Below are 14,718 nucleotides of genomic sequence, written 5' to 3' on the forward strand. Positions count from 1 at the left end.
TATCTCATTTCAGAGGTGATTTCTCAGACTGACTGTATTACACTACAGTAGAGTGTCAGGCTTGATTTTTACACTCGAGGCTTACAGCAAGGTTTGAACCCACAATCTTCTGACTCACATGAGAGCGCTACCAACTTGTCCTTCTCCCTGATGGAGCTCACTGGCTGACAGAGCAACATATCATTTCTGGTCAGTGATCTTTCATCATTAACTTGAGGCATCGACTGCCTTTCTCTGCAAATGCTGCCTCTGCTGCTGAAAACAACGAGCATCTCTTCTCTTTCAAGATTTGCAGTATCAGCGGCATTTTGCTTGTCTGATGAATCTTTGTTTGTTAATTTCTGATTACGGAATACCCACCTGTTGCTGTGCCATTTAAACCAGGTTTCTATTCCACACCATTATAAGCTCATTGTCTAGCTGACGTGACAATTAACAAAGCTAAAGTTCCTGCTGTGTGACGAGCAGTTTTTCCTATAGGATTCATGCACAAGCAATAAAGTTAACTGTCCCAACAAATTACAGCTAGAAAACAACGAACTGGGAACTGAAACATAAAGTCCTTTGTGCTAAGTAGAAATGGCTTGATTTAACATTTAGGTTTCTGTTCCAAGGAAGAAATTGGTACCCTGTGTTTTCTCTTTTCAGAAGCTAACTAGCCTGTTATATATTTCTAGAATGTTCCGTGTTCTTTTTGTTTAGTATTTCTAGTTATGTAGCTATTGTTATTATTACCATCAACATTAATTTGTTGATAGGCATTCCTTGCCTGTGCATGCTAGAATAAGTGAATTCATTTACCCTGTATATGCTGCACTGTACAAGTAACTAAAAAGTTGCAAAGTAGCATCATTGGTTTTAAACCATAATAGACTCCAGAAAACTCTGCATCCAAATGTTACGGGCTAATAAAACAAAACTGGAAGTGCTCCTGGAGAGGTCAAAACCTTGTGAAAATTGAGTGTCCTCAAAAGTGATATTTAAAAATAAATAATTACAGTTTTACATCAGATCCAGCTGTACTACTTCTATTGATCCTGTAAAAATTGAAATCAATGTGGGCATTGTTGCTACTGTGCTGGAAGTCACCAGGCACATGGATAATACTGTACTCCTGGAACTATTTTTGGTTCCCCATTGCTTTGTTGTGTTTTTTTTGGGGGGGGGGGGGTGGGGGAGTGTTTGGTCTAAAGCTGAACAATATTTGTGCCTCCTCAATGATTCCACTATTCTTTTACGACCTTCAGCTCAAAATGTGCATTACATTGGGGTGCAGTTGCACAGAAAATTTCATCTTTCTGATGTATCACCACCCTGACAGACCATTATTTATGTATGAGCTTACATGGCAAGTTGATAGCCAGTCATGTCAGGTGCACCTTGCAGTTTAGCAACCATGAAGCGAATGCTGACTCATTTATATTGCCTGTCCAGTCCCGGCTGAGATTGGTTACCTTGGCACGTGTTGACATTTTTTTAAGGGTTTGTGCACGTAAATTTCTCCACAGTTAAAAATCCCAAATGGCAACGGATTTGCGACCCCACACCCCGCAACACCACCCACTCCACAAGGATATGTGAATTCTCCTCCACCTCCACCACCCCCAACCCTCAAGGTGTCCTGGGACCATACCCTCAGATGCCTGAGCTTCCGAGGCTGTTTAAAAGTATGCACCTGCCATCTTTGTCACAGCAGGGTCAGTCCATTGCAGTGAAAATCTGGGCCTTTTGGTTGGCTGAGCTTACTTATCGTGGCAGTCGGTTGCAGGAATACTTTCACTATCATTTAACTTGACGAAGGAAAGTAACCAGCATATTGCAAGGGGAATTGAATTCTTGTTGTAGTTGTTCAGGGCTTTGATGGGACCACATTTGGAATACTGTGCAAAGTTTTGATTTTCTACAATCAAAGAAACTTGTACTGTCTTTGGAGATGGCACAGTGAATGCTGACTGTATTGTTTGTCCGATAGTAGTGGGAACTGGAGATGCTCGAGAATCTGAAAAAACAAGGTGTAGAGCTGGATGAACACAGCAGGCCAAGCAGCATCAGAGGAGCAGGAAAGCTGCTGTTTCGGGCCGAGACCCTCCCTCAGAAATGGGGGAGGGGGAGGGGAAGGGGGTTCTGAAATAAATGGGGAGACGAGGGAGGAGGATACAAGATGGATAAAGGAGAAGATAGGTGGACAGAAGACAGACATGTCAAAGAGGCAGGGATGGAGCCAGTGAAGGTGAATGTAGGTGGGGAGTTAAGGAGGGGATAGGTCAGTGCAGGGAGGATAGACAGGTCAAGGGGGTGGGGAAATGAGGCGAGAAGGTAGGAGATGAGGATGGGTCTTGAGGTAGGAGGAGGGGATAGGTGGAGGAAGGACAGGTGAGGGAGGTGGCGACAAATGTGCTGGTTTGGGATGCGGGAAGGGTAGGGGAGATTTTGAAGCTTGTGAAGTCCACATTGATACCATTGGGCTGCAGGGTTCCCAAGCAGAATGAGAGGTGCTGTTCTTGCAACTTTCGGGTAGCATCGTTGTGACACTGCAGGAGGATCAGGATGGACATGTCATCTAAAGAATGAGAGGGCGAGTTGAAATGGGTCGCAACTGGGAGGTGCAATTGTTTAGTGCGAACCAAGCATGGTTATTGCGCAATGTGGTTCCCAAGCCTCCGATTGGTTTCCCCGATGTAGAGGCGGCCACAACAGGAACAGCTGATACAGTATACCACAGGAGCAGATGTGCAGTCACTGCACCAACTGCTGACGTCACTCTGCCCACCACCTCCATGGCCAACAGCTTCAAAGGAGACTGTAGCACCCAGTCCTGCTGAGTCTTCACTATGCTGACCTACCCGACCACCTCCTTAGTGAGGACAAACGGTCAGCCCTCCATAAACGGGGATCCTCTTTGGGCGGTTGTGGCGGGGGCGGGGTGTGAGGGATGTGTTGCGGGAAATGCGGGAGACGTGGTCAAGGGCGTTCTCGATCACCATGGGGGGAAAGTTGCGGTCCTTGAAGAACTTGGACATCTGGGATGTGCGGGAGTGGAATGTCTTATCGTGGGAGCAGATGTGGCGGAGGCAGAGGAATTGGGAATAGGGGATGGAATTTTTGCAGGAGGGTGGGTGGGAGGAGGTGTATTCTAGGTAGCTCTCCCGCATTTCCCACAACCACGTCTCCCGCATTTCCCGCAACACATCCCTCACACCCCGCCCCCGCCACAACCGCCCTAAGAGGATCCCCCTCGTTCTCACACACCACCCTACCAACCTCCGGATACAACGCATCATCCTCCGACACTTCCGCCATTTACAATCCGACCCCACCACCCAAGACAATTTTCCATTCCCACCCCTGTCTGTTTTCCGGAGAGACCACTCTCTCCGTGACTTCCTTGTTCGCTCCACACTGCCCTCCAACCCCACCACACCCGGCACCTTCCCCTGCAACCGCAGGAAATGCTACACTTGCCCCCACACCTCCTCCCTCACCCCTATCCCAGGCCCCAAGATGACATTCCACATTAAGCAGAGGTTCACCTGCACATCTGCCAATGTGGTATACTGCATCCACTGAACCCGGTGTGGCTTCCTCTACATTGGGGAAACCAAGCGGAGGCTTGGAGACCGCTTTGCAGAACACCTCCGCTCAGTTCGCAACAAACAACTGCATCTCCCAGTCGCGAACCATTTCCACTCCCCCTCCCATTCTCTTGATGACATGTCCATCATGGGCCTCCTGCACTGCCACAATGATGCCACCCGAAGGTTGCAGGAACAGCAACAGCAACTCATATTCCGCCTGGGAACCCTGCAGCCATATGGTATCAATGTGGACTTCACCAGTTTCAAAATCTCCCCTTCCCCTACTGCATCCCTAATTCGTCCCCTCCCCCCACTGCACCACACAACCAGCCCAGCTCTTCCCCCCCACTCACTGCATCCCAAAACCAGTCCACCTTGTCTCTGCCTCCCTAACCGGTTCTGCCTCTCACCCATCCCTTCCTCCCACCCCAAGCCGCACCCCCATCTACCTACAAACCTCATCCCACCTCCTTGACCTGTCCGTCTTCCCTGGACTGACCTATCCCCTCCCTACCTCCCCACCTATACTCTCTCCACCTATCTTCTTTACTCTCCATCTTCGGTCCACCTCCCCCTCTCTCCCTATTTATTCCAGTTCCCTCTCCCCATCCCCCTCTCTGATGAGGGGTCTAGGCCCGAAACGTCAGCTTTTGTGCTCCTGAAATGCTGTTTCGCCTGCTGTGTTCATCCAGCCTCACATTTTATTATCTTGGAATTCTCCAGCATCTGCAGTTCCCATTATCTCTGAAACAACAACTTATATTTACATCATGCAATCAAAACAGCACACCGTTCCAAAGGACCATTATAAAACCATAGTCAACAAGTCACATCAGGTAATATTAAGTCAGCTCACCAAAAACTTGGACAAGAAGGTAGTTTTTCAAAAAGGAGAATCTTAAAAATGATGAAAGTAAGCTATTCAGGTTTCTGGGTGAAATTCCAGGGCTTATGCTCGCAACAGTGAGGTCACAGCTGCCAGAGAAATTAAAACTGTGAACTTTACAGAGGCACTATCTGGTGGAGCACAGGTATCTGGGACAGCATATGTTTTGGACATGAGGAAGAGGGTACAAGGTAATGCAGAAGTTTGAAAACAAAGGGGAGAATTTTACCCCAGCTGACAATGATGAGACAAAGATTTCATTTCGTTTTAAAAAAAAACACACGTTCTCAATTTTCAACAATGCCTTTTTAGTAAACTTAAAAGTTCAAAATAAACTGTATAGCCATAAACTGCTAAAAGGAAGGAGGCAAGCCAATTAAAATGAAGTGAAATTGACCTAAAGGTTATATTTCTTCTCAACCAGCTGGCAGAAACCTACAACAAGAATTCCAAAAATGGTGGGAAAAACAGGCCACGAAAATTGAAACTGCCTACAGAACAACATTGGCCAGTATTCCACAACAATGTTGAAAGCAAACAGATAAATAACATATCAAATGATCATTCAAAATGCAGTTTTATTATTTCAATATTATTGGCGAATGTGGGGGGGGAAACAAAGTGAAATAACATGGGGCATTTACATAAATTAAATATTTGGGTGCGTGGGTAAAGGCAACAACAAAAGCATCAAAATAGAACGTGGTCAGGTGGGGAAATTATATCACAATTGTAAGCTCCAGAAAATAAAATTAACATCGCATATTTGGAACCAAACTGTTGCAATAAATAAAGGGGCTGAAACCTTTGCAGCGTTTACTCGACAGAAGTTAGAGTAAAAGAAACGCAGCATGATTGAAAAACAGATTAACAACCTGATTGCTGACACACGGTACAAGGGAATAAGTCAATATCATCACTTCACACGGCTTACGTGGTACTGAAACAAATAACTCGACCAGCTGTCCTCACAGATGCATCGTATTAAAACAACGTTCAACATTGCTGAAACACTGTAACTGCTTTCTTTGTGCGGATGGTACAAAACCAGAGATTATTATCGCAACACCGCCTGCAAAACACAGGGCCAGTTCAAGGGCGTAAGAAGAAACTAGAGATACAAATAACGTCCCTACACTTGCACCGCCCAACGGGAAAATACTGAAAAAGCGAGGGGAGTGGAAGATGGAAGGTAGAAGGAACTCGGAAAGCAGAGACAATACTCACCAGCCTGAAAAATACAGCACCAGAAGGAAGGCACTACGGTGTTACTCAGAATCTGCTGAAGGATTTATTTAGGAAGCGAGTAATGTGTATTGACACCCCCTAAACTGCAGTATTACTCAGACGTTACAGTGTAGCCACTGGGCGAGCTGACATTTCCACCTTTGGCTGTAGCATTGCTCGGGCTCGACAGGGGGACACCATTTTGGGGAGTCCGCGTCTCGGAGCTCAGCTCGGCTCGCCAGAGCATTGCCCCTGCTCTGTCACAACTCTGTCACGTAAAATGCACCCCTATCCCTCCCTCCCCGGAGTTTTTGGCCGTACTTCGGCCTAAGCCTGGTTCAGTAGGAAGCTCTCACTCCCCGCCACGCAACGAGGTGGCACAGTCCAATCCCAGCTGATCCCAAAGACAGCCCCGCATCCGTCTTCTCTTCCGGAGTGAGTCGGTACTGTGACAGATATCGCGGAGATGGTGCATATCTTTCCCGGCGTCTCGAAGGTCTATTTACAGCAGATCACCTTTAATGACACCATTCCTAGATAAACAGTTGTATGTTTATAATACCTGTAATATTTAAATAATTTAGTCTCCATCTAATCACTTTACAATTTTTGTGCCTTAGTTTTACCCAGTCTAATCTCTGCTCCTTCTTACACGTTGTTCATCTGTCCTTTTGCACAATTCTGGTGATAGGTTGTGTCTGATAAATGTACGCCCTTTTCTCTCCCATTACACATGATCTGACTAGGATTTTAAATTCGCTGCCTGACAGGAAGCTAGACACAGCTACAGTTCTCGCCTTCCAAAATAAATTGAAGAGACACTTAGAGGAGGAAGAAAAAATTGCAGGGGAAAGGGCAGGGATGGTTGGGATCGGTCAACAAAAGAACTAACAGATTATTCGGCAGAATAGTTTCCGCCTGCGCTGTACTTTTTAAAAAGTTATTCGTTTACAGGGTGTAAGCATTGCTGACATTGGTTGCTCACACCAATAACCCATGAGAGGCTGTCTTCTTGAGCCACTGCTGAAGATCATGGGGCGCAGGGACGCCCACTTTGTTGTAAGGGAGGGAGTTCCAGCATTTTAAATCCACACACAGTGAAAACTGATTGCATGATAGTCTGGCTGCTGTGAGGATGTGATGTAAGGAGTGTGATTTTCGCGTTTAATTATTTTAGGGTTTGAATTTTGAACTAGTGGTATGTGAGTTTTTTTTTGCTATGTGCACAAGAAGATTTCATAATTAACTTGTCAGTCTTTCTGAAGCCATGATTTTTAAGCCAGTATATGTCAGGGAGTAGCTGACTGGGGAGTCATTCTGGAGTGATCATGTGAATTTGTTTGCACTGAGTGTCTTTTAATTGGAGAGAGCAAACACTGTAAGGCATTAGATATAAGAGATAACACAGTGTGGAGCTGGAGGAACACAGCAGGCCAGGCAGCATCAGAGGAGCAGGAAAGTTGACATTTCCGGACCCTCCTTTAGAAAAAAAATGAAGAAGCGTCCCGACCTGAAACATCAGCTTTCCTGCTCCTCTGATGCTGCCTGGCCTGCTGTGTTCCTTCAGCTCCACGCTGTATTGTCTGAAAGCGACGATCATGGTTGCGCATTGTGGTGCTTTCATGTATCTACTGCTTTTGCCCTCTAGATGGCAGTGATCACAGGTTTGGAAGATGCTGCCAAAGGCTGCAATGCATTTTGTAAATGGTACATTCTGCAGCCACTGTGGCTCACTGCTGAAGGGATTGGATGTTTGTGGATGTGGTATCCATCAAGTCAGCTGTCTTGCCCTGAATGGTGTCAAGCTCCTTCAGTGTTGATGGAGCTGTACCTATCCAGGCAAGGGAGGAGTACTCCATCACACTCCTGCCTTGTGCCTTGTAGATGACAAACAGATGTTTGAGAGACAGAAAGGAAGTTACTCACTACAGACTGCCTCATCTCTGACCTGCTCTTGTAGTCATAGTATTTTTATGGGTGTCAGTTCAGTTTCTCGTTCAGGGTGACCCTCAGGATGTTGACAGATCTTCATTGATTGTGTGAGAAAAATGTTTTTCGATTAAAATAAGAACTAATTTTCTACCCCCTGCATATTTCTGACATGTGGATGATATGCTTGCTTTATTTGTAACAGCAACTGCATTGAAGAATTTCCTCACATATCTTAATGGACTCCATCCTGCGTTCACATTTGAAATGGAGGAGTCAAATGAGCTCTTTCCTCGGTGTCCTAATTGAGAAGTCAGCCAGGTAGTTCTCTACAAAACCAAGCGGAGGCTTGGGGACCGCTTTGCAGAACACCTCCGCTCAGTTCGCAACAAACAACTGCACCTCCCAGTCGCAAACCATTTCCACTCCCCCTCCCATTCTCTTGATGACATGTCCATCATGGGCCTCCTGCACTGCCACAATGATGCCACCCGAAGGTTGCAGGAACAGCAACTCATATTCCGCCTGGGAACCCTGCAGCCATTTGGTATCAATGTGGACTTCACCAGTTTCAAAATCTCCCCTTCCCCCACTGCATCCCTAAACCAGCCCAGTTCATCCCCTCCCCCCACTGCACCACACAACCAGCCCAGCTCTTCCCCCCCACCCACTGCATCCCAAAACCAGTCCAACCTGTCTCTGCCTCCCTAACCGGAGATAACCGGTTCTTCCTCTCACCCATCCCTTCCTCCCACCCCAAGCCGCACCCCCAGCTACCTACTAACCTCATCCCACCTCCTTGACCTGTCCGTCTTCCCTGGACTGACCTATCCCCTCCCTACCTCCCCACCCACACCTTCTCCACCTATCTTCTTTACTCTCCATCTTCGGTCCGCCTCCCCCTCTCTCCCTATTTATTCCAGTTCCCTCCCCCCATCCCCCTCTCTGATGAAGGGTCTAGGCCCGAAACGTCAGCTTTTGTGCTCCTGAGATGCTGCTTGGCCTGCTGTGTTCATCCAGCCTCACATTTTATTATCTTGGAATCTCCAGCATCTGCAGTTCCCATTATCTCAGGTAGTTCTCTACTACTGTTTCTCACAAACTATCTTCACTGATCAATACACACGTTGAGATTTGTATAGTTCCACAACTTTTTAGCATGGTCTCATAACCTTATACGTAGAGCTCAAGCGATACATTCGCCGTACAAACTTCACACTAAAATCGGGTGCACCAAATCCATTCTGTACAATAATGGCTACCTTGTTGAGATCATTTCTCGCTGTACATGACACTAACGAATGGAAGACTCTTAGGCTTGTTTGGTCCTGGAAAGTGCCCAGCCTACCCCAGATTAGGGTAAGGTATTTCAAACATTTAAGCGACAGATGAGGTCAGCTATTTTACAGGCTGCTTCAATGCATTAGCAACACAAGCGATGTTCTCTGCTGACAGGATGCCGCCATTAGGCCAAAATTTGTTCTCTGTGTCACGCAAATGAGTGATAAATTTCAGCGCCAGTGAGATGCCGGCTATTATGATGCAAAAAACTGAAGGATTGCATCAAACAATTAAATTCCTTTGGCTAAAAAAGGCCAAGGAACCATGGATATCAGAAGTCAGAAACAAAAACAGAAATTGCAGGAAAATCTCAGCAGATCTGGCATCATCTGTGGAGACAGTCACAGTCAATGTTTTAGGTTTGAGGACCGTTGACCCTTCTTTTCTAAAGAATGGACACTGGACCCGAAATGTTAACTCTGCTTCGTCTCTCCACAGATGCTGCCAGACCTGCTGAGTTTTCCCAGCAATTTCTGTATGTACATTCCTTTGGCTATTCACAGCAGGCAAGGTACTTGTCCATACTGAAGCGGCCTGCACTTGCAAAACAGTGTCCGTCATTAGATGTGATTTTGCAATTGGACAGCATCTGCTCAATAATCCTGAGTGTGCAAAGAATTATGCTGATATCTAATTTAGGATTGTCAATCTGTTTCTCAATGAGGTGACTTTAGGTGTACTGGAAGCTACATATATTAAAGCACAGTTCTTTGCACACAGGAAGAATATGTACACTGTGTCTGTTGCAACTGAATAACATAAGTGACAGCCATTCGCTGGTTCATTTCTTAGAAAAGTGCCCTGACCAATCAGAACCAAACTGCTTGGCTGTTAACTGCCAATCATCTAATTGGTACATTTGCTATGGCAATGCCTCTACCAATCAGGTTCTACCTGCCAACCGATCAACACTCCTCTCATGCAGCATAAATGTCGATGTGCTCCTGAAATTGGGATTCTTGCAAAAGGTCCTGATGAGTGCAAGAGGAAAATATTGGACAAAATGTGTATTTTTAACAAATACTCAAGTGATGTTGATCATGGTAGATTGAGAGGTGATATTGTCATTGACTGTAAAGGGGCATTTTCTGGCATTGGTGTGGCACAAATGTTATTAGCCACTTGTCAGCCTAAGTCTGGATATTGTTCAGGTCTTTTTGTGTATGTCCATAGACTGCTTTGATCATCTGATAATTGACTGATCATTTTCTGTTTGTATTTCAGTATCCAGCACCTTTAGCTTCTTTTGTTTTTTTGTCTCTTTCATATTGTGTCCTATACGCTCCAAGTTGCTTTCTGACCACATTTATTCCAAAAAAAAACACCAAAAATTAACAATACATTCCCACTACCTTCCTGGCTTCAGACTAAATATCTATCGCTTTAGAGCCTTTGTAACTGCTGGAACGAACAGCTCCAATGTGGGCCTGGGTTTTAAAGTCTCAATGACAATGAGATTGTCATGATCCTACTGAAACTGACAGCAGATTCTGGAGTTTGAACACATGCTCAGTTAATTGCAGTAACCCATAAGTTAGTGATACTGTGGATAGTCTATAGTACTGTTGCCAGAACGTTGTCAGGACCCATTGCATTTGCAATATCCAGCAGTGTTACTGAAAGTGAGCTGTTCTTGTGTTCCTTGTCTGTGATCAATTAGAAATCACTGAACTGATGACAACTTGTCATTTTGTGCTGTTACTCTCACTGTAAAAGCAATTGGAATAGTTATACAATATTGAATGAGATGTAACTGAGTTTACAAGACTGGGACTGCCCCCACGGGGACACTGAAACATCCATGGCCTACCAAATAAGGAAGTATCACTCTTCATTCCACTGCTACTCTCCCATTAATCCCACGATCTTTCCCAAACATTGCACACCATTTCCAACTACTAGCTGCAGAAACCTCTCTCTCTTTGGACTTGTGGATTCTGCTAACTTGTCCATGACCCCCAGGGAGAAACACCCAACTCCCCCCAGAAACACCATCCTGAACCTCTGAGTACCCAGGTCTGCAATGACAAGGCTGCTCCTGTACCTCTCCCAGCCCAGATTCTGACACCTTTAGTGTCACTGTACGGCAGGAAAGTATGGATACTCAACTTAGTGAGCACCTCACAGTGACAGCTCTGCAACTCACCAGGAAGGAAGAGCCCAGACCACGGGCATGAGGAGGAGTATCAGAGGCCAGGCACCAGCTCAGCCCCGGGCAGGAGAGGGCCTTGTGGGGACCCCAGTTAGGGGCTTCATCTACATGCACACAGAGGAACAGCAGCAGCAAATAGCCTTCCGGGACACAATGGCCTCATTGCCCAGAAGCTGCAGCAAAGCAGCGAATCCTGCGACTACCTCCATGGACAGTCTAGTGGCTGCCGTTGAGATCCAGGCCCAGTTACTTCAGGGGTTTCTGGAGAGGAGCACACACTGGCACCTGCATTGCCCCAGCCACTGGTCCTCAGGACCGAAGGCTGTCGACAGGGCATGGACAACTTTGACCCGGTCCAGGTGCCCTCTCCTCACAAAGAGACAGGGCAGTGCCAGGTAGCACCAAACCAGAGGTGGGACCTTATGCAAGCCCCTCTACACTTTCCAGTCAGTGATAATTACCCAGGTTGAATTAGTCCTGCTTTTCATGAACAGGTCACTCCTTGGAAATTTTCCACATTGTCAGGTAGATGGTAATGTTGTGACTGTGCTGGAACAGCTTGGAAGAAGGGTCCTGACCTGAAATGTCAGCTTTCCTGCTTCTCTGATGCTGCCTGGCCTGCTGTGTTCCTCCAGATCCACACTATGTTATCTCTGACTCCAGCATGTGCAGTTCTTACTATCTCTCTGTAAAGATTTTGCAGTGTGATTTGGACAGGCTGAGTGAGTAGGCAAATGATTGGCTGATGCAGTATAATGTGGATACATAAGACTATCAACTTTGGTAATAAAAATAGGAAGGCAGATTATTATTTGATTGGCTGTAAATTGAGAGAGGGGAATGTTCAATGAAGACCAGGGTCTCCTGGTGCAGCAGTCGTCAGTAACAGTAAACATGCAGGTATAGCAGGCAGAGCAGAAATCAGAATGGTATGTTGGCCTTCACAGCAAGAGGATTCCAGTACAGGAATAAAGATGTCTTCTATAGTTATACACGGCATTGATGAGAACACATCTGGAATATTTTGATCTCCTTATCTAAGGAAAGATGTTTGTGCTACCAATGGAAAGGTTTACCAAATTGATTCCTGGGATGGCAGGACTAACGATGAGGAGTGACTGTGCTGATTATCATTGTATTCACTGGAGTTCAGAAAAATAGTGGGGAAGGAGTTTCATAGAAACCTATAAAATTCTAACAAGACTAGACAGGATGAAGAAAGGAAAGACGTTCCTGACGATGGGGAAGCTGAGAACCAGTCATCACAGTCTACGGATATGTTGTAGGCCCAATTAGGTCTGAAATGGTAGAAAATATTTTTCACGTGGAGAGTGGTGAGCCTGTGGAATTCTCTGCCACAGAAAGCAATTGAATATAAAACAGTAATAGTTTTCCAGAATGAGTTGGATGCAGTTCTTCGGGCTAAAGGGATCAAAGATTATGGGGAGAAAGCAGGAACAGAAAGCAGTTAGATGATCAGATTGAATGGTGGAGTGGACTCAAGTGGCTGACTGGCCTAATCCTACTTAATTTTCCATGTTGTTATGGGCAGGGCAGCTAGAGCAGTTGAACAGATACGCCCTGGGGGAAAGACATAACAAAGTGTGGAGTTGGACGAACACAGCAGGGAAAGCTGACGTTTCTGGCCTAGACCCTTCAAAGTTGGTCTTCAATGAAAACAGGCCTCAGAGGGAGAAAGATCTGACAAAGCATTTCCTCAAACAAACAAATGGGGTGGGGGGGTGCCTCGGTGGCTCAGTGGCTAGCACTGCAGCCTCACAGCGCCAGGGACCCGGGTTCGATTCCCACCTCGGGCGACTGTCTGTGTGGAGTTTGCACATTCTCCCCGTGTCTGCGTGGGTTTCCTCTAGGTGCTCCAGTTTCCTCCCACAGTCCAAAGATGTGCAGGTTAGGTGGATTGGCTATGCTAAATTGCCCATAGTGTTCAGGGATGTGTGGGTTATAGGGGGATGGGGATGGGTCTGGGTCTGGGTGGGATTCTTCAAGGGGCAGTGTGGACTTGTTGGGCCAAAGGGCCTGTTTCCACACTGTAGGGAATCTAATCTACTATAAACCACAGGCTTGTTGCATGCTTGACCCTAATTTCCCTTCAGGTTTGCAATGACCAGAACCCCTGCTTCATGATCTTGGAGCCGTCTGTGTTACATATCAGTAAAACAGATAGTGAGTTCCTAACAAACAATTCAAATCGAAAAGTGCTCATCTTTCTCACTTTATGATGGAGATAAAATCTCAAACAAAATCCAATGATTTCACAGCCACTCCAGAAGAAAGCTGCTGCTGAGAGGCAAGACACAAAGCTGAAGCTGTGGAGAACTCGGGGAAAACTGTCTGTGTTAAAAAACGGGCAAAATTGTAACGAGATGCACCTTTAAGAGGGATTTGTTCTGTCTGCTGTTTCTATTGTAAATGAGTGTTGTAAACTTAGCAATGAGCTGTCTGGTCAATGGAAAGCAGAGAAAATAGCTTTGGGTTTCTTTATTTATAAAAAAAAGCTATCAAACCTTTCAAGCATTGACAGATTTGGTTAAGGAATCTAATGATCCCAAACCTCCTCCTAATTCTGAGATGCTATCAGTTTTATTTGTCTGTTTGAAAACAAGGGGACCTGCATTGGGATTTTTGATGAGGTCATGATGAGTGGCAGCGGCATGTGATTTTGGGTTAACTCTGAATGAGATGCTGAGAGACTTTTTTGTATGTGGGATTAGTGATGTAACCAGTCAAAAGCACCTACTAGCTGAAGCCCAACTGGAGTTCAGATATACACCACAACTGGCTTTGTCATTGGAAAATGCAGCAAGTGGATCATGGGAGCTCCAGGGCATCCCAATGAAAGTGGACACCCTCCCCTGTCTGACTGGGTTCAGGGACTTGAGTGCAGGCAATCACACAGCCTCACACTGGGCACATCCTGAGTAGGGGCACCCTAAATCAGCCCATGGAAAAAACCCCAAAACAAAGCCAAGCTTTGGCCAAATTGTCAAAGTGTTCTCCAGGCTCCGGGCTGGCAAACCGTTGTAGTTCTTGCTGCAAACTCAAGACAGCAAATGGGCCCTATTAGCTCTGACTTGAGTCGGAGAACTCATAAACCAGTATCCAGGAGAGTTTTCACCCTGGAATGTCCACCTACATGTGGTTTGGAACAGTTAAACTGCATAGTAACATCCAAATCAGAACCAAACAAAATAAATGTCTGGTTAAATGGTCACCTGGTTCTCATGGAAATCGACACTGGCACAGCACCGTCAGTGGTCGCAGAACCAATCTTTAACAAGATTCGCTCTGGACTCCAACCGTTATGTTTGCATGAGACCTCGGCCAGACCACGGACCCGTTACAGATTAAGGGTACAACTAAAGGTTCTGGTCTCCAGTGAGAAGCAGTTGGTGCAGTTAGTACTGATTGTATTCAGAGGCTCCTGCCCAAGCCTATTGGCACGTAATTGGTTGAAAAAGATTGATCTTGATTGGTTCAACATTTTTCGATTAGAAAATGGCTGCCTGTGTCAAGTGTGAACTGAATACCTAGAGGTTTCTCAGGAAGGCCTAGGGATTATCAAAGGAGCCAAGACCAACTTTCTGGTT

At 45.9% G+C, this 14,718-nt stretch overlaps 1 protein-coding gene and 1 long non-coding RNA gene across 4 annotated transcripts in view; one reads left to right on the forward strand and one right to left on the reverse strand.

The window, feature by feature from the left end:
• Positions 1–14,718, forward strand: part of setd4 (SET domain containing 4) — a 75,510-nt gene that overhangs the window by 4,447 nt on the left and 56,345 nt on the right. The window lies entirely within an intron of this gene.
• LOC132210434 (uncharacterized) lies at positions 5,023–6,478 on the reverse strand. The gene is made up of 2 exons (XR_009446545.1): positions 5,689–6,478; positions 5,023–5,533 (listed from the first exon to the last, which is right to left on the reverse strand). It is a non-coding gene; the product is annotated as an uncharacterized LOC132210434 (long non-coding RNA).

Source organism: Stegostoma tigrinum, chromosome 12 (assembly GCF_030684315.1).
Source record: "Stegostoma tigrinum isolate sSteTig4 chromosome 12, sSteTig4.hap1, whole genome shotgun sequence".
Lineage (NCBI taxonomy): Eukaryota > Metazoa > Chordata > Chondrichthyes > Orectolobiformes > Stegostomatidae > Stegostoma > Stegostoma tigrinum.